The following is a 19,127-nucleotide window of genomic DNA, read 5'->3' on the forward strand; positions in this document are numbered from 1 at the left end:
ACTGGGCTGATTTACCTATGCTTCCCCACCCCCTCCACCAGTGGTTTTATTGTTGCCCTTAACAATACTTTGAAAAATCACCAAGAGGTTTGCAAACCATACTGAAAATCCTAGACCCCATGCAAAGCCTTCTCTGTGGAGATGAACAAGGTGGCACCACAGCAGTGTCAGAGGAAGTGCTAAAACATAAAATTTAAATAAAACCCAAAGTTTTATAGCATAATGTCCAAAATGTTCATGTTTTGATCAAAAATCACTCATACCAATAATCAGGGAAATCTCTCAATATGAATGAGAAAAGGCAATAAGCAGATTATATCTAGGTGATATAGGTGTTAGAATGATCTGTCAAAGAGAGATTTTGCAGCAGCCATCATAATAATGTATGAACACCCTTGAAACCAATGAAAACAGAAAGTCTCAGTAAAGAAACAGAAGATAAGGAAGGGGCAAATGGAAATTTTAGAACTTAAATATAAAATACAATAACCAGTCTAAAAGTTCAATGGATGTGCTCAGTAGCAGAACTGAAGGCACAGAGGAAAGAATCCATGGACTTGAAAATAGAACAATAGGAATTACTCAATCTGAACAACAGAGATAAAATAGGAAGAAAAAAGAAAAAAGAAAATGAACATAGAATCAGGGATTTGTGGAGCTATACAAAAAATCTAGCGGTTGTGTCACAAGAGTCTTAGAAAGAGCAAGAAAGAGGGTAGAGATTAAAAAGTATTCAAAGAAATAATGGCTGAAAATTTTCCTAAATTTCCTGAAAATTTGTCCGAAAGACATAAGCTTACAAATTCAGGAAACTGAGTGAACCCCAAATGGCATAAAGCCCCAAAATCTGTGCCAGGATACATCATAGTCAAATGTCTGAAAACTAAAAACAAAGAAAAAATCTTGAAAGTAGAAAAAGAAAAAAGATGCATTATTTATATATTCAAATAAACAATATGAATGACAGCAGGTTTTCTTATCAAAATCCATGGAGACCAGGAGGTGGCACATTTTTCATGTGCTGAAAGAAAAGAATTGTCAACCCAGAATTCTATATCCAGCAAACATATCCTTCAGGAATGAAGGAGAAATCAGGATTTTCTCAGAGGAAGGAAAATTAAGAGAATTTGTCTAGCAGACCTATCCTAAAAGAGTAGCTAAAAGAAACTCTCTAAACAGAAAGAAAATGATAAAAGAAGAAATCTTGGAAGAACATCAGGGAAGAAGAAAGTAGAATAGAAAGATTAAAAGTATAATAGCAACATATTGAGATAACACTTTGAATTACTAGATGGAGAGAGCCCCCGCTAACCCACATCAGGGAATTTAAATTTTGTTTTTTGTAAGACATTAAAATTTTGTTGAATACTTTCTTCTGCATTATAGCACATTTATGCTGATTGATTAAATCATAATTAATTGTTTTAATTCAATTTTGTAATTTTTATTTTTCTGTTATATTCATGTTCACTATAAATCTTTAAAAAAATTAATATGAAATTTTAAATTTTCTTAAAAAATCAGTGTAACTTAACCTAACTCTAACCCTAACCCTATAGGAGAGACATCATTATGACCAGCTGAATAAATGCAGAGAAAAATATTGACAAAAAAAGTACTTAAAGGAGTATTTAATTAGAAAGAGAAAGTAGGTCATGGGTGAATTGAACATAGAATTTAGAGTCAGAAAGACCTGTATCCAAATTATGATCATGTCATAAAACCTCTTGCAAGTTGCTTAACTCTTCAGAGATTGTTTGTTCTTTTTTTTTTTTTTTTCCTCTCTCTATTGGGTCATTGTTGCTGCATGCAACAGGCTTTCTCTAGTTGTGGCACGCAGGGGCTACCCTTCGTTGCAGTGGACCGGCTTCTCATTGCAGTGGCTTCTTTTGTTGTGGAGCGCTGGCTCTAGGTGCACGGGCTTCAATAGTTGTGGTGCAAGGGCTCTAGGGCACATGGGCTTCAGGAGTTGTGGCTCACAGGCTCTAGAGTGCAGGCTCAGTAGTTGTGGTGCATGGGCTTTGTTGCTCTGTGGCATGTGGGATCTTCCTGGACCAGGAATCAAACCTGTGTCCCCCGCATTGGCAGGCAGACTCTAAACCATTGCGCCACCAGGGAAGTCCCTGTTTCTTCTTTTGTAAAGTGAATTGTTTAGAAGGTTAAAGGAGATACTGCTTATCAACACAGAACAGGGGCTCAATACATGATAACTGTTATTAACAACATTACATAAGATATATATATCCTTAAAAGTCCTTCACTAGTGGGAGACATAAAAAGAAAGGACCTGTTTGGGAAAATATATGAACTAATATTTGTATTATTAACAAGTCCCAAAGGTTAAAATCTATACTGCATAAATACTTTATTTAAAGTTATGCTTTTTTATTCATTTTTTTAAAATTATTTATAAAAAAAATACATTTTTAATCAAAAAAAGAAAAAGAAAAAAGAAAATCACAGAAAAAATTAATAGCAAGAAATCAAGAGATGGGACATTGAAATGAGATGATACAAGATGGGGTTGTAAAGGCCCTATATGAGTGCTTTTTGAATTTGCAGCAAACACTACTTCTACTTCCCAAGCAACTCGTCTGTAAAATGGTTCATGTCAACTACATTTGGGTATGACCAGTATGGGAGCAGTAAGAGGCACACAAATGAAAATTACACTGTTGGGCTTCCTAGGTGACGCAGTGGTTAAGAATCCACCTGCCAATGCAGGGGACATGGGTTTGATCCTTGCTCCGGGAGGATCCCACATGCCGCGGAGCAACTAAGCCCGTGCACCACAACTATTGAGCCTGTGCTTTACAGCCCGTGAGCCACAACTACTGAGCCCATATGCTGCAACTATTGAAGCCCACGCGCCTAGAGCCTGCGCTCCACAACAAGAGAAGCCATGGCAATGAGGAGCCCGCACACCACAACGTAGAGGAGCCCCCACTCACCGCAACTAAAGAAAGCCCACACACAGCAAAAAAGACCCAACACAGCCAATAAAATAAAAAAATTAAAATAAATAAATAAAATTACACTGTTTCCTAAACATGCTATATTATCAATTATATATTTAATTATATTGAGTTTTGATGTGTACAGAATTCCATCAAAATGTCTCTGTGTAATCTCATGGGAAGTACATTTAACCTAAGCTCTATTTGGCTGATCTTGAAGGAACCATTCTCCAAGCTTGTTTGCCCAGCTACTGCCTGGAACATGGTGTGGAGCTGTGATGAAATCAGTGATGGGGTTGGCAGGTGATCAGTCAGCCTTACACAGAATATTTCAAATAACCACCTATATATTACTTCATAAGCTTCTGTAGTTTTGACTTAATAGATTTTTAATATTTTAAACACGTTTAAAGTTCACATGCTTTTAGGTTTTGCACAAAGTCTCAAATTGGATCCAGGTTTTTTTTTGTCTTGCTATTGGAATGAGAAACTATAAGATTTGTTTTTAGTTTCACTGTTACCACTGAACAGTGGTGCCTGTGGCCAGTCTTCCTGGGCCCTGCTAAGGTGGGCACTGCAACGCGACTTAGAGGTTGGCCACGTCTGGTTATTTGTCTGTATCAGCTCTACATACTCCACTGACATTGCTAACTTCCAAGCCATCCCCAGAGGCCTGGCTCCCTGCTTCTCCTTGACAGCTCTGAAGACTGGACATCATAAAAGAGCTAGTCAAGGCCACATAAGTGCCTCTAGAATTCAAATTCCAAGCTCTTTTCTATCGATAGACAAACAGCACTGACACTTGAAACATGCCACTAATTAAATGCCCAGATGTGTAGAAAAAATAAAGTTATGCTTAAAATAGGCCCTCAATAGACAATGAATATGAGGAGATAACTCATAGACAGTTCTCCAAAGAAGACACAGATGGCCAACAAACACATGAAAAGATGCTCAACATCACTAATCATTAGAGAAATGCAAATCAAAGCTACAATGAGGTATCACCTCACACCAGTCCGAATGGCCATCATAAAAAAATTTATAAACAATAAATGCTGGAGAGGCTGTGGAGAAAAGGGAACCCTCCTGCACTGTTGGTGGAAGTGTAAATTGAAACAGCCGCTCTGGAGAACAGTATGGAGGTTCCTTAAAAAACTAAAAATAGAACTACCATATGACCCAGCAATCCCGCTACTGGGCATATACCCTGAGAAAACCATAATTCAAAAAGATACATGTACCACAGTGTTCACTGCAGCATTATTCACAATAACCAGGACGTGGAAGCAACCTGAATGCCTAAATGTCCATCGACAGACAAATGGATAAAAAAGATGTGGCACATAAATATAATGGAATATTACTCAGCCATAAAAAGGAACGAAATTGAGTTATTTGTAGTGAGGTGGGTGGACCTAGAGTCTGTCATACAGAGTGAAGGAAATCAGAAAGAGAAAAACAACCACCATATGCTAACGTGTATATATGGAATCTAAACAAACGGTAAAGATGAACCCAGTGGCAGGGCAAGAATAAAGACATGGACATAGAGAATGAACTTGAGAACGTGGTGGGAGGCAGGGGAAGCTGGGACGAAGTGAGAGAGTAGCACTGACATATACACACTACCAAATGTAAAGTAGATGGCTAGTGGGCAGCTGCTGCATAGCCCGGGGAGATCAACTTGATGCTTGGTGATGACCTAGAGGGGTGGGATAGGGAGGGTGGGAGGGAGGCTCAAGAGGGAGGGGATATGGGGATATATGTATAAATACAGCTGATTCACTTTGGTGTACAACATTGTGAAGCAATTATACTCCAATAAAGATCTAAAGAAGAAAAAAAAGAAAGAAGGCTAACTCACAAACAGAAAATGAAAAGAGTAGACTGCTACACACATGTGCAAGGGGAGATGTTAATCTTTAAGAATTTTTTTTTCAAGTGTGACAACATTTAATTAATGAAAAAAAAATTACATTTCCCACCTTAGTCTGTGCTCTTGGGATCCACCATTCTGTTGGGATTTTCTTGGGCAGCGTGTCATCTAAGATGAGCTAAGAATAATTTTTTTTTTTAAATAAAAATGTCTCAATTACAAAAAACTTTGAAAAAAATGTTTAATGAAAATGCCCAGTTCTGATGAAGCTGTGGTGAAATAGGTGAACTCCTCTAGGGCTGCAGCAGCTCAAGTTGATACAAAATAGGTTTGAAAAGCCAGAATTTCATGAAAAAATAATGTAGAATAGAGTAGGTTTTGTATTATATTACTCTCAGAATATATGTTTGGTAGTTTAATTTCCTTAACAGTAAATTAATACGTACATGATAACAAACTAGAGAAAGTTCCAGACAGCCTTTTTGAGGTGGTCAGTTCTGTGGAGTCCAGGGAGTTATCTCATTGTTCCAGCTTTTCCAACCAATTTGAATTTCCTGTAATAAATCCTCTTCTACTTGAAGCACCTAGAACACCCTGAGGGGTTTCAGTTCCTTGTGCTGAACCCTCACCACTGAATAGGTTTGACAACATTGCCCAAAGGAGCAGTGTAAGAGACTCAACAGGATGAAAACAGCGTTCCAACATGAGGGACTAGAACTGCTTATTACTATGAGCTTCTCTCATGGCAACCTAAATCCCTCCTAATACTAAAAAGCCTGTTTACTTCTTGTCAGTCCTCCTTGTTGAATAGCTACAATGTTGAGCTCCAATTCAGGTGTCAGAAATTAACATCTCTGCTAGAGAAAGGTGCGTTTGAGCCCAGACTGGCTGTGCCTGGGACATGACCATGGCCCTCCCTACCCTACGGAATAGTGATTGAAAGGCCCTCATGACGAGCCCCTGGGGCAAGTTTCGTGCAGTTGGGTAATACACTTGGCCACATTAGACCTGTCGCTCGAAGCTAATGTCCACCTGGTTGACACTGTGCTGCAAAATATACTAATACCCACGATGACTGATCAGCCATTAATAAATCATGTCTTTGATCACCTGTCATAAAATCCCATATTTTTGCACAGGCTACATGTGGAGCACAAACTGAAGAGAAGCACCAAATGGCCCACCCCATACAGAAGGTGGGGACCTATGCGGTGCAGGCATATGTGATGGAAGGAATGGCCAGAGCCCTCCATTTGGCTGGTCCTATCCCTAGCCTAATACTGGCTCTGCTGCGATGGTGGTCGTGGGAAGCCAGCCAGATTGGGGCGTTTTAGGATGTGTTCCTTAGTCTTTGATTGTAAGCATTTAAAATGTTTCCTGTCTTTTGTGGTCACATGAGGAGACATGAGAGAGTGGAGAATCTATATGAACGTAGCTGGGGCTAGGACTCAAATTACCAAGGATTCAGTCCTGTGTGACTGAGAACGAGGGAAGGCTCAATTCAGACATCCTGTCGCTATAGAGACGGTTAACATGTCTGTAAGTCATGTCTGAGGAGCTGTGGTCCCGACTGGCAGGGGGTGAATGTGGGAAGTCTGAAGGGTGAATTGACAGGAATGAGCAAACATGGGGCCTTCTGTCTGGAATGTGGAGAGTGGTTTGTTTCCTGCACAGACCCCAGTGATGAATGGATTTGAGAGCGTACACCAAAGAGAGCAGTGTCAGAGACTCAACATGATAACAACAGCAGTCCAGCAAGAGAAAGGAGACCTTATAGGTTTTCTGTGACTTCTTTTGTTCATTTTTAGGACACGGTTAGAGCCAAAGAAGGATTGGTAAAGGGATCAGGGATGGGACTCGGGTGATGTAAATGAGGCACCTAGGGCACAAAACTTACAGAGGAACTCACTCTCTGGGACCAGCTCTACATTTGTAGGATCTTGAGAGTGGGTGTCTCCTTAAATTTCATGCCTCCTTGCCTCGAGGTTCTCCTGGCCCTGGTAGGGAACTTTTCAGACAACTAAATAGCCTAGGCTCCCCCATCACCTGTGTCCCCACATCCTCTTCTCCTATCTCCCAGGTCTCTGAATTTTCCCTCACTGCCCACCCCAGGTACAGTGCCATGAGAATCTAATCTTAAATTAAATTTGAAAGGAAGGGCAGTTCCATTAAGGCCTCCCTGTATTCTCCCCTGCCTGGACCAAAGATGAATATGGAGAAAGTAATTTCCAAGATGGACATATCTTCCTTATCTCCACTCCCTGAATCCAAGCCCATCTAAACACCTAAATGGTTTCTCATTCTAATTCTTTTTTTTTGGCCGTGCCACATGGCTTGTGGGATCTTAGTTCCCTGACTAGGGGACCAGGGATTGAACCTGCACCCTAGGCAGTGAAAACCCGGAGTCCCGACCCCTGGACCACCAGGAAGTTCCCTCTCATTCTAATTCTGACTTTCCCTCACTCTTGCCTCTCCTCCCATCCTTGCATCAGTTTAGGCCACTCAAGTGCTTTCGCTGTGGGTTCCCTTCACTGTCAGCTCTAGGCTGCTCCCTTCTGGTCTCAGAGCTAATAAATGGATACATTTTCTCCAATATGGCAGCTGCCTTCTTCCCTTAGTCTTCGCTTTACTCAGCTACCTCTTGACTTCCCAGGTGCCAGCTCCTAGGGTTAGGGAAAAAGCTGTACCACTCGTAGTGATCTTAGGCAGATGGCAAACAACAAAGTGTGGGATTTCAAGAAATCTTCTCACCTCCTATCAGATAATTCCTATTTTACTTCTCTTGATAAGAATGCAGATACCCCAGGAAAGCAAATACTTTAATCTGTCATCAAGGAAGCCTGATATGAATAAAGGAGATGAGAAGAGACTTTGGTAGAGAGTTTGAGGCTTGGATATCTTGGTTTTTAAAGGATAAACTGGGTGTTCCAAATGTGACAGTTACAGTTTTGCGCAGAGCCTTCCTCAAAGCTCCCCACTCATCACTCCTCTACTTTCCACCAACTTTCCTTATCGTCTCACCTTCTCTCCTGGCAAGTCAGTGCTGGTAGTTGTCAGGAAACCTCTGCGCCTTGCTCTAAGACCTCTCCAGAGTGCTGCTTGAATGTGCTCATGATGTGGCAGCTGGCTCCTGTGGAGTAAGGGATGCCAGAGAGAGCAAGGAGCCCCTATTCTTTTCATGTCCTAATCTCTCACACATCATCATTTCTGCCACATTCTATTCAGCAGGAGTGAGTTGTGAGATTCAGCCCGCAACCTAAAGGAAGGAGAATTAGGCTCTACTTTTGAAGAAAAACATATCAAAAAATGTGTGGACAGGGACTTCCCTGGTGGTGCAGTGGTTAAGACGCTGCGCTCCCCATGCAGGGGGCCTGGGTTTGACCCCTGGTCAGGAACTAGATCCCACATGCATGCCTCAACTAAGGAGCCCACCTTCGTCAACTAAGACCCGGTGCAACTAAATAAATAAATAAACGTTAAAAAAAAAACCGTGGATGTATTTTACTCAAGCCGTGGGATGAGTCATTGTTAGTGCCCGTGGTAGTTCAATCCATCAGCAGGTCCTGTTGCTCTACATTCAAAATATATCTCAAACCTGACCATATTTCTCCGTTGTCTTTATTAAGGTATGATTCCTACACAGAAAAATTTACCCTTTTGTGGGTATAGTACTGCAAGTTTTGACAAATGTATGAAGTTATGTAACACCATAATTAAGATAAAAGGACTTAATTATTCATTCAAAGACTTCCCCCATGATCCTCAATGGAAGGTTCTACTGGGCTTTCTGATGCTAATGGAAGTAGGCAGTCTGTCTCCATGGTAGCTGAATTTGCAGGAAACTCCCTGGGAAGGGGGGCTATTGGTATTTCCAGGAGGCTCCACTTTAGTCAGATAAAGGAAGTTCAGAGAAAATTTCTTTCTGTATCTTCTGTAGCTTAAAATTTTCACTTTACCAATTCTTTGGGCTCCAGTGGGTCCCCACACCTCTCACCCTCCAGGAGGCCGGACTGGCTGTCTTATTTTTCAGTCTTCAGGCTGTGTTCTGAAAGAAAGCAGAAGCTGCAAGTGTCTCCAGACCACATACTGAGACGGGAGGGAAGGGGGCAGGGCACAGTCCTTAAAGAAGGACACAGCTGTTAAGAAAAACTGGATGCGACAGAAACTGGTTAGAACTGATTAGGTCCAAGATGGCAGAAGATTCGACTTCCAGTGGACCTTGAGCCTCATTATATGCTCACTGTGACATTAGCATGTGCTTGCTACGTGACTCACACACAGGTGCCGTGACTATTCCTAGGCCGACCCACAAGGCCAAAAGTGGGTGGTAGCCCAATCTTGTCCCTTCCCCAAAATAGTTGGAACAAACCTCTCACTCCTTAGCCTATGAAATTACCCAGCCCATAAAAACTAACAACCCCATACCCCAGGGCTACTCTCACCTTCTGAGATGGCCCACACTCTGTCTATGGAATGTGTTCTCTCTCTTAAAAAACCTGCTTTCACTTTACTGTGGCTCAGTCTTACCTGTGCAACGCCAAGGACCCTCACTTGGTGGACCGTCCCAGGGACTCGCTCCAGACTTGGACCACGACCATCCTCTTGTGCCCTGTTTTCCTGTAACATCTTTACAAAGGAAGAAGAAGGTGGTCTCCCCCTCCACACACACACACTTTTCCTTTGATTATAAAAATGCAGCCAACTTAGTTCTCAGGGCAAAGCCCTTTGGCCTGCCTGGTTCTAGGCTTCACCAGGGTCCTATATTAATAAATCTACTTCTTACCTACCACATTGCCTCTCACCGAATTCCTTCTGTACCGAGACGTAAAGAACCCGAGCTTCATTAAGTCCTGAGACAAGCTGTGTGGTTTCAATACAGCATCCATTCCACTACATTCTACTGGTCAAAGCCAGACACGAGAACAGGCCAGACTCAAAGACTGCAGAAACAGAGTCTACCTCTGAGGGAGGAAGAGCAAGGAATCCGTGGCCATATTTACTCTTCCACCAAGAGTCTGACCGGAATATGGGGTGGGTGAAGGCAGATCACCCTTTGTCTTACTGAGCTGGAGTCTTGAAGGAGCCATAGACCTCCCTCCCTCCCCACCGCTCGGCCCCCTTTAGCAGGAGATCTGCAAAAGCCTCAGATGTTCACCCTAAGCTCCCAGCACCTCTCCCCTCTCCACTTTCTCGCAACCTCTCTCTGCTCTGTAGCTGAGCTACAGCCAGACGTTATGATCTCGGGCATGTCTCTTTTCCTCTCTGGCCCTCCCGACTCAGATACCCATTCTTCTTCCTACCTCATGCCCTATAGGGCGCCTCACCTTTCTCTCACAGCCGGAGAGGTCAGCTCAGAGTGAATTGAGTGGAGAAATAGGAAAGCTCGTTGAGGCTTCTTGGAATTCCCAGTCACAGAAGAAAACGTGGGCTAACAGCTCTGTTGGGGTGAAATCTGAATGATGGAATGGAGGGGCTTGGTGGGGGCACTCTCAGGAAGTGGCATGAGAGGGAACTGAAAACAGGACGTTACCTTCAACCTCCCGGCCTCAGAGGGGCCACATGCTGCCCTAGGCGTTAACTGTGATATTTCGGACTAGCTGTCTTGCTGGACTAACTTGATAGCAATTAATAGCCCATAATTACCCATAATGACTTCACAGGGCTCAGCTCAGGTAGGAGCCCAGGCATTTGCAGGTCATGGCTTTTCTTGCCTTTTCGTCTGGAGTGTGTTAGCTCCCTGCATGCACTGAAAGGCACTTATTAACACGAGTGCCTTTGATAATTAGGTTGGTTTTGACCCCCTGTGCTATTCATTAACTACTTCAAGTCAGTATGTATGAGGGCCCTGCTTCCGGGCCAAGACAAGAGAAAGAGACAGAAAACTCAAGTCTTCTCAAAAGGAATCCTTGGTGTGCAGAGAAGACAGAGGGAGCTTTATTGTTGTGCTCCTGGGGGAAGGGGAAAAGCAGGAGGCAGACCCTTGAGGGGACAGCTGGAAGGGGCAGCACCCAGAGGCTGAGCCTCAGTTTTCTCATCTGCTAATTGAGGCTTACAACCAGGGGATGTGTCAGGGATTAATGCCCACACTTTTATCCACGTAAGGAAAAATAGTGAGACTTTGAAATTAAGTGGGAGGGACTTCCCTGGTGGCAGAGTGATTAAGAATTCACCTGCCAGTGCAGGGGACACAGGTTGGATCCCTGGTCCAGGAAGATCCCACATGCCGAGGAGCAACTAAGCCTGTGTGCCACAACTACTGAGCCCGTGAGCCACAACTACTGAAGCCCTTGTGCCTAGAGCCCGGGCTCCGCAACAAGAGAAGCCTGCACGCTGCAACAAAGAGTAGCCCCTGCTCGCCACAACTAGAGAAAGCCTGCACGCAGCAACAAAAACCCAAAGCACAGCCCAAAATCATTAAAAAAAAAAAAATTGGTGGGAGTGAAACCAACGCCTGCCCCTGAGCAGCAGCTGCGCCGCGGCCGCCGAGGGTTTCTCTGGCCAGTGTTGCTCCCACCGGTCAACAGCATGGGGAATATCTTTGCAAACCTCTTCAAGGGCCTTTTTGGCAAAAAGAAATGCGCATTCCCATGGTGAGCCTAGATGCTGCAGGACAGACCACCATCCTGTACAAACTGAAGCTGGGTGAAATCGTGACCACCATTCCCACTATAGGCTTCTTCGTGGAGACCGTGGAATACAAGAACATCAGCTTCACTGTGTGGGACGTGGGCGGCCAGGACACGATCCGGCCTCTGTGGCGTCACGGCTTCCAGAACACACAAGGTCTCATCTTTGTGGTTGACAGCAATGACAGAGGGCGTGTGAATGAGGCCCGCCAGGAGCTTATGAGGATGCTGGCAGAAGACGAGCTCAGGGGCGCCGTCCTGCTCATGTGTGCTCACAAACAGGACCTCCCCAGTGCCATGAATGCAGCTGAGATCACGGACAAGCTGGGCCTACACTCTGCGCCACAGGAACGGGTACATTCAGGCCACCTGTGCCACCAGCGGGGACGGGCTCCATGAGGGACTGGACCAGCTGTCCAATCAGCTCCGGAACCAGAAGTGAGCTGTACTCCTCTCTCCTCCCCTCTCACTCCCTCCTTCTACCCTCGCTTTACTCGCATGTGGCAAACGTGCCCCTGTGGTGTGAGTGCCAGAAGCTGTCTCCGTGGTCGGTCACAGGGTGCTTCACCATGCTGGAAATGTGCAGACGCAGCCTGCAACTGGGTTTTTATTTAATGTAAATAGTTTTTGTTTCCAAAGAGGCAGTTTCTGGTACTCCTATGCAATATTACTTAGCTTTTTTTTATTGTAAAAAGGAAATCAACCCACTGTTTAGTACTGAGAAGGGATTTTAGGCACACGGGTCATCCAGGAGTCGCTGTGTCAGACGAGCCCAATGCTTCTCCTCTGGGCTTTCGATCTGTTGAGATCCATTTTGATGGTTGGTTTTTAACCCAAACTCAGTGTATTTTTTAAAATAGTTACAAATACAAGATAAGGAGAACCCTTGAACACCTAGAAGGGAGAAATGTGCCTAGTGTAGGTTCTGCAGCAATGGCCTGACTCCAGTCCACTGGTGGTCTGTTTCCCGTTGGGAATGTGAAACGGGGCAGAACCAGCCATGATCCATTCTGCATGGTCACAATAGGGTCCCTGTGATTTGCTCTGTCTCGGGTCCTCCCACACCCCATAGCGTTTGTGCTTCCATTTGTGCTAACGGCCGCCCAGGAGATGGGCTGGAGGCTGCAGCCACCCCTCTCAGACCCCTCGGAGGAGCCCTGGCCTTTTCTTGGGTCAGCATGGGCACTTTGGTTGGAACGCTCTGGTTGGAGCGGGAGCCCTGCAGTCCCCTTGCTTGCCTGCTCTGGGCTCTCTGGGGTCTCACCAGCAGGAGCGCGGGTGGTCATCCTTGAGCCCCAGCCCCTCGGAGCCCCTGTCTACATGTGCTTTCGCTCCCTCAGCCTGCAAGGGTCAGATTTGCCATCAAAAATGATAACCTCTACTTTTTTCTCTTGTATTTTGATAAACACTGAAGAAGCTGGAGCTGTTAAACTTTATCTTGGGGAAAACCTCAGAACTGGTTTATTTGGTGTCGTGGAACCTCTTACTGCTTTCAATACACAATTAGTAATCAACTGTTTTGTATACTTGTTTTCAGTTTTCATTTCAACAAACAAGCACTGTAATTACAGCTATTAGAATAAAATCTCTTAACTATTAACAAAAAATTTTTTAAAAAAGAAATTAAGTGAGAGTACTGACCTCAGTGGCTTGTAGAGCCAGTTAATCTTTCTGGCTTGTCTTTGACTAGGCTATTTTACAACTTGTAGAGGTAAAAGTTTAAATACTCATAGTAGGGCAATTAACTCCTTTCTAAAGAAATGCAACATGTGGCCATTTCACAGTGGATACAGTTGATTCCTATGGGTGTTGACCTATTTTGCCAGTTCTTCCAGTCGGCAACTACTCAATTCATTCTGGCATTCCTTACCTGGCTGTAAACCTGTAGTTCTTTGAGATATTTTAGACTTGGTTGAAATATCTCAGGGCTTCCTCATTAATTAATGAGTTAAGGGGGGGGGGGGTTTGGGGTGGGATGAACTGTGAGATTGGGATTGCCATACATACATTACTAATAAGAAAAAAAATATCAAATTGTACACTTTAAATATATGCAGTTTATTGTATGTCAATTGTATCTCAATAAAAGTTCTTAAAGAAAAGAAAAGAAAAGAAAAAACCTAAAATTGTGGAGAGGAAAATGTCTATATCTTTATTGCAGTAATGATTACATAATTGTATACATTTGTTACACTTACTGAATTATGCACTTAAAAAGAGTAAATTATGATATGTAAATTACACTTCAATAAGCATGACTTCAAAATTTATGAGGAGTACTTTTTAAAATAGAAAAGTGTGTGTGTGTATGTGTCGTCATTATTACTTCTATTATAACTAAAATTTTTGTATATGAAAATTAAAGTCAAGATTGACAAATTAAAAAAAAAATTGAGTTAAGTTTTTCTTTTTGTTTTTTTTTGGGGGGGTACACCAAGTTCAATCATCTCTTTTTATACACATATCCCCGTATTCCCTCCCTTCCTTGACTCCTTGAGTTAAGTTTTTGACACAGGTGCATTTTATATCTGCGTAAGAGGTGTCATTGTATCTTCTTTACACATTAATCCTTTAACATCTTACCGAGAAGGATAGAAAGGTCTAGAGAGGGGATGGGACTTTCCTAAGATCACACAGCTTATTTGTGCCAAGGCCATGACCAGAACCAGGTTCTTCTGACTGTTCTATGATTAGCAACCCCTGATGTACCTCACAGGAGTGTCACGAGGACCAGAAGGTAGAAGAGAGAAGAGGAAGTGGTGTGAAAAGTGAGAGGGGAAGGGTTCTTGTGTGGGGGGTGGGGATGGGGAGAGGAGGCTCATCGGGTCCCGGGTTCCAGCCTCACATATGAGGCACATGAGCACGGCCAGGTCACTTGGCTTCCCTCAGTCTCATGACCTGCCCTTTTACCTCAAAGGGCCCTGGGGAAGAGAAGGTGAGGTGAGAGGGGATGCTTGCGAAAGAGCTCTGGTGATTTTTAGAATGTGTGCACGTATTCTTTGATACTCCTCCTTTTGAGAGGTGGACCTCATTCCCCTTGCGTGCACGTGGGCTGGGTTTTGTTAGAGGTGACTCACTTCAACAGTATAAAGCCGAAGTGAGGGTGTGCCTTGTGTGTGACAGGTCATGAAACAGCATGGTGGCTTCCACTTGGCTGCACTGTCTCTCGGATTTCTCTGGGGGAAAGCCAGCTGCCCTGTCTTGACAATATTCAGGCAGCCCTGTGGAGAGGCCCTCGTGAGGAACTGAGGCCTTCAGCCAACAGCCACGGGTAGTGAGTTTGAGAGATTTCAGGGCTGATCAAGGAAAAAGATGACCAGGAGTTTGGCAGTAGCAGACGATGAGCTTTATTTGGGCTTTCACAGGCTTGCATGCAGGAGAAGCCCTTTACAGCCTGAGACCTTCCACGGGCGATCGCTTGGGACCACCACCCAGAAGAGGAGGAGGGCAAGGAGAGGGAGATGGAGAGGGTCCTTCGTGTCTAGATGATGTTGTTCAGCCACGTGATGGGGAGTCTAGAGGTGAGGGAGCTCCAAGGGGCAGCGGTGGCTTGGGATCTTCAATAGCGCCAGAGTTTATTGTGCTAATGGCTAGCAGATGTGGGGGGGCAGTGTCGTGCGAAATGTGTCGCAGGCAGGGTCCAAATGGCTAAAGACGTAATTAAAATTTTGAATTTGCATGATCAGGCTTTTGAGCCAACAGTCCCAGTCAGCTGTGAGGAGCCAAACTAGAGGGGCCGTCTTTGTCTCATTATATAACCATGTCAGTCTTAGCAGCAGATTCTTTAATCCCAGTCAAGGCTCAGGTGACTGCAGCCCCCAAAGAACTTGACTGAAACTTCATGAGAGACTCTCAGCCACAACAATTTAGGAGCGACTCCTAAATTTCCAACCCTCAGACACTGTGCGAGATATAAATGCATGTTGCTTTAAGCTGCTAAGCTTTGGGATCTTTGTTCTGCAGCGGTAGATAACTCATACAGAGGCCTTGAGAAGCAAAGCCCAGCACGCTGCAGTAAAGGCTGGCTTTGTGCTTGTGCTCTTTCTCCCAGGAGGCCAAGCCTGCTGCTTTGAGAGTGACAAGGCACAAACCCCATCAGCATCAGCCGCGGCCACTTTTCACTTGCTTTCCAAATTATTTAGGCCTCCTTTGCCTTCATCCCAACCCCAGACCTTTTAAAATATTAAGCATTTAAATAGGCCTGGGCTTCAGCTTGGAAAACATTTCTCTTCCATCCTTGCCACACTCGCCTCTGCCCAAAGTCAGAAAGGTCTTGGGGAAAGCTCATCTCTGCCCTGATTGATTTCTCCCCGCAGCTGTGGCTCCACGTAATTGACTCTGACTGGGTCCTAATGAGGGCACTGGCTTCACCGTTTCCTGTCCTGGGAGCTGAAGATGGCACTGCCAAGTTGGCAGACACCTCTGTCCCCTTCCATTCTCATCACCCTCAGCCTGGATGTTCCTTCAGGGCTCCGGCCTGAATCCCTCTTGATGCCGCTGAAATCTGCACCCTTCTCACTTTCTCCACAAAGGAGTTTCTTCCCAGCACACGCAGCCTCCTATGTGCCCCAGCTCATGGGGCTTTGTCACAGCTGGTGGTCTGAGCCCAGCTCCTCTCACCCCCTGCACAGCCTGCTGATCCCTCCCAGAAGAGGACAAGGCCCGTATGAGGTGTGTCCTGCTCTCCCAGATGCCACATCATCATTCAGCTCTCAGGGCATTCAACTTTACCGCCCCAGGGAAGCTGGTGAAGCCTCTGGGGACCCCTGCGCCCCACTCAGCTGAGACCAGGAGAGGAGTCCCGAGCTCTGTTCTCAGCTCTGTCCTCTGCTATCCTGGAGTGGCTCCCCTGGACCTCTGTGTGCTCACTTGCAAGTCCATCTCTCAGGGCTGCAGGAGTTGAGTCTCCGTCTGACCCGTAGGAAAGCCAAGACGTAGGTGTTGGTCCAGCTTGGCCTGTTCCCCAGGACTGGAGTTCTTGCTCAGAGCTCAGTCCTCAAGACAACGGGGCCAGCCCTCACCTGCCACCCAGACCCTGTGCCGGGTGTGGAGGGAAGTGGGCCCCGGGAACGCGAGGACGGCGCCTTCCTGCTTCCCAGCCTTCCCAGGGGCCCTTCCCACCACCTTCTCTGTCTGGTGAACTCTGACCCTTCTGAGCTCCGTGCAGAGGCCGCTTTTTGGGATCCTTCTCTGCCTCTCAGAGCAGGGGAGGGGGGACCCCCTCTAACTCCCTCCCCATCCTATCCTGGTGCTTTGGGGACACTCCTGGGTGTGTGAATTTACACTTAGTACTCTCCCTGGGTAGTTTGTCACTACCAGGCAGGACAGGAAAGGCAGGACAGCACCAGTCTTGGTGCTCACAGCTGTGTCTGTTTCAGAAGTTCCTGGTTGTTGCACCCTTAAGTTTGAGAACCATTTGGCTAGCTCCCAAGCCAATCAGCAGCCTCTCCTGACCCTGGGGAGGCAACACAGCTTCAGCTTAGCACACCCCAGCTTGGGCTACTGGAAGGGAGGACACAAGGTCAGGATCAGGCCAGGAATACCTCAGAAGGCCCCTGGAAACGTCTGACTTGAGCCAGCCGGGGACCAAGCTGCTTACAGAAGTGGGGTGTCCAGGCCATTGGGTGGCCGTCTTCCTATGTGTCTGTGCCCCGCTGTCTAAAGGGCAGCGCAGCCCTTCAGCTGTGGGACAAGTGCACGTCCTCAGGGCTGCTGCGGGGGCTGGGACAGGGTCGGTACCATCCTGTTGTTAACAAGTTCATCATGCAAGTTCGGGTGCCCAGCTCACAGTGAGGCCAAACTGAAATGTCGGAGTTTGGAGCAGAAAAAGGTATACTGCAAGGCCATGCGAGGAGATGAGGCAGCTCATGCCCTCAGAATTCTTGTGCTTCCCAAAGGCTTTCATCAAAGCATTTTTAAAGGCCAGCTTGTGGGGGTGGGGGGCGGTGTCACAGGGTATGTGATCAGATCCTGCACAGTTCTCTAACTGGCTGATGGTGAGGGAACAGGGCAGTGTCACAGGGCGTTAACTTTATCAGTCCTAAGACTCCAGGAGGCCTGGGGCTATGTGCTCTTGTTATCAAGTAGTTAATACCTTCCATCTGGTCGGGGCGTTGTCACTCCTGTGAAACCATCAGGAAATTTGCATGGATTACTGTTATCTAGGTCCTGCAGAGAGGAGCTAAAGCAGAGGCTATGGGGGAAGGCCCCGGTGGGGTCCTGCTGGGTTACACTGTCTTCCTCACTGCCTGGCACCATCCTGGCACCCACATAGACCCTTGCTCTGTGGCTCCGCCTGGCAGGAGCTGACCAGTGTGAGGAGAGCCTTCTAGCAGTCCATGCTGTCCAGCCACCGAAAGGCCCCTCTGTGGGAAGACAAGTCCCCATCGTGGTCAGTGTTCCACCAGGGCCCCATCAGCCGGGTCAGATGCTAACTGTATCACTTTGTGGGGAGGGGGGCTGGGCTCCGTGCCTCCTGTAAGTTGTCAGTTTCTTAGTATAAATTCCTTGCCACCACATTTTAATACCCGAGTAAGTAAAATCCCCATGGTGAACTCTTAGGTGACAGGTGAGGAAGGTAGTTCTGTTGCTGAGAAAAACCTGGCCTCTGTTCACCGATGCCGAATAGAAATACGGAGACAGAGCTTTGGAGGATTAGAAAGGAGTCGCTTTATTACATTGCCAGGCAAAGGGGGAACACAGTGGCTAGTGCCTCAAGAACTGTGCCCCCCTCTCTGGGGCAGGGAGAGGTCTTACAGTCGGGGCTCGTGGCAGGGGGAGGCGATAAGGATCAAGGCAGTAACAGTCCTGCATTCTTCTGATGGGTGGGTGGTGAGGTAAGCAGGAGTGAGCACCATCAACCTTCAGGTCCAGCTGGTCTGGGGTCTCCATGCTTGTGGGCAGCATCCCATCGTTAATCATTAACTTCTCTCCTTCTCCCACCTGGAGGGGGTTTCAACTTCTGCAAAACAGCTCAAAAATAGTTATGTGTATTGTTGCTGGGGAAACAGGACCTTGCCCCAAGGCTGCTCTTGCCTGTTTCTCCCAGGTCTCAAGCATCCTGCATCCCTTCCCTTCATTAATTAATAGCTGCTTGAATCTGCCCACTGGAACTCAGGGAAGGTCATGGAGGCTGAATGAAGGCTGTTTTCCTATAATCAGAAATAGGGGGCACAGAAAGGCTTTGTGCCCAGGAGCCCCACAGGGCCCTGCTGAGTATCAGTTTTGGGGCAGTGGATCCAGTCAGTGTTTCTGAAATCACTGCTCATGAAAGGTTAGTACCCTATTCCTCTAACTGAGCGGGGTCACCCCCGCTGACCTGTCCCTGAGGGGTAGCAACCAGAGTCCTGGCTGGGTGGTCTGTTTCCTCTACCCCTTCTTCTCTGCCCTCCTCTGAGAGGCCTGTAGAAGGGGCAAGTAAGGGAGGGGGATCCTGAGTCAGATACTCTATCTTCTATCATCATCTAAAAGTTGCAAGAGAAACCAGCTCAATCCAGTTCTCACCATGCAGAGGACCCAAGAAAAGCTGAATATCCTTTTTCCCGTTTTTGTGGGTAAGCAGTTAATGAATGCTCTGTTAATAATGATGGTGATCAGGACTGTGATCTTGGGGGGAGTTGTTTTTTTTTTTTTTTTTTTTTTTTTTCTTCATTTTCTTGCACTTTC

General features: G+C 45.9%; 1 pseudogene; it reads left to right on the top strand.

Moving 5' to 3' along the window:
* Positions 1–11,361: 11,361 nt before the first annotated feature.
* LOC130858502 (ADP-ribosylation factor 1-like) lies at positions 11,362–11,904 on the top strand (annotated as a pseudogene).
* Positions 11,905–19,127: the final 7,223 nt, after the last annotated feature.

This window comes from Hippopotamus amphibius, chromosome 1, assembly GCF_030028045.1.
Source record: "Hippopotamus amphibius kiboko isolate mHipAmp2 chromosome 1, mHipAmp2.hap2, whole genome shotgun sequence".
Taxonomy (NCBI): Eukaryota; Metazoa; Chordata; class Mammalia; order Artiodactyla; family Hippopotamidae; genus Hippopotamus; species Hippopotamus amphibius.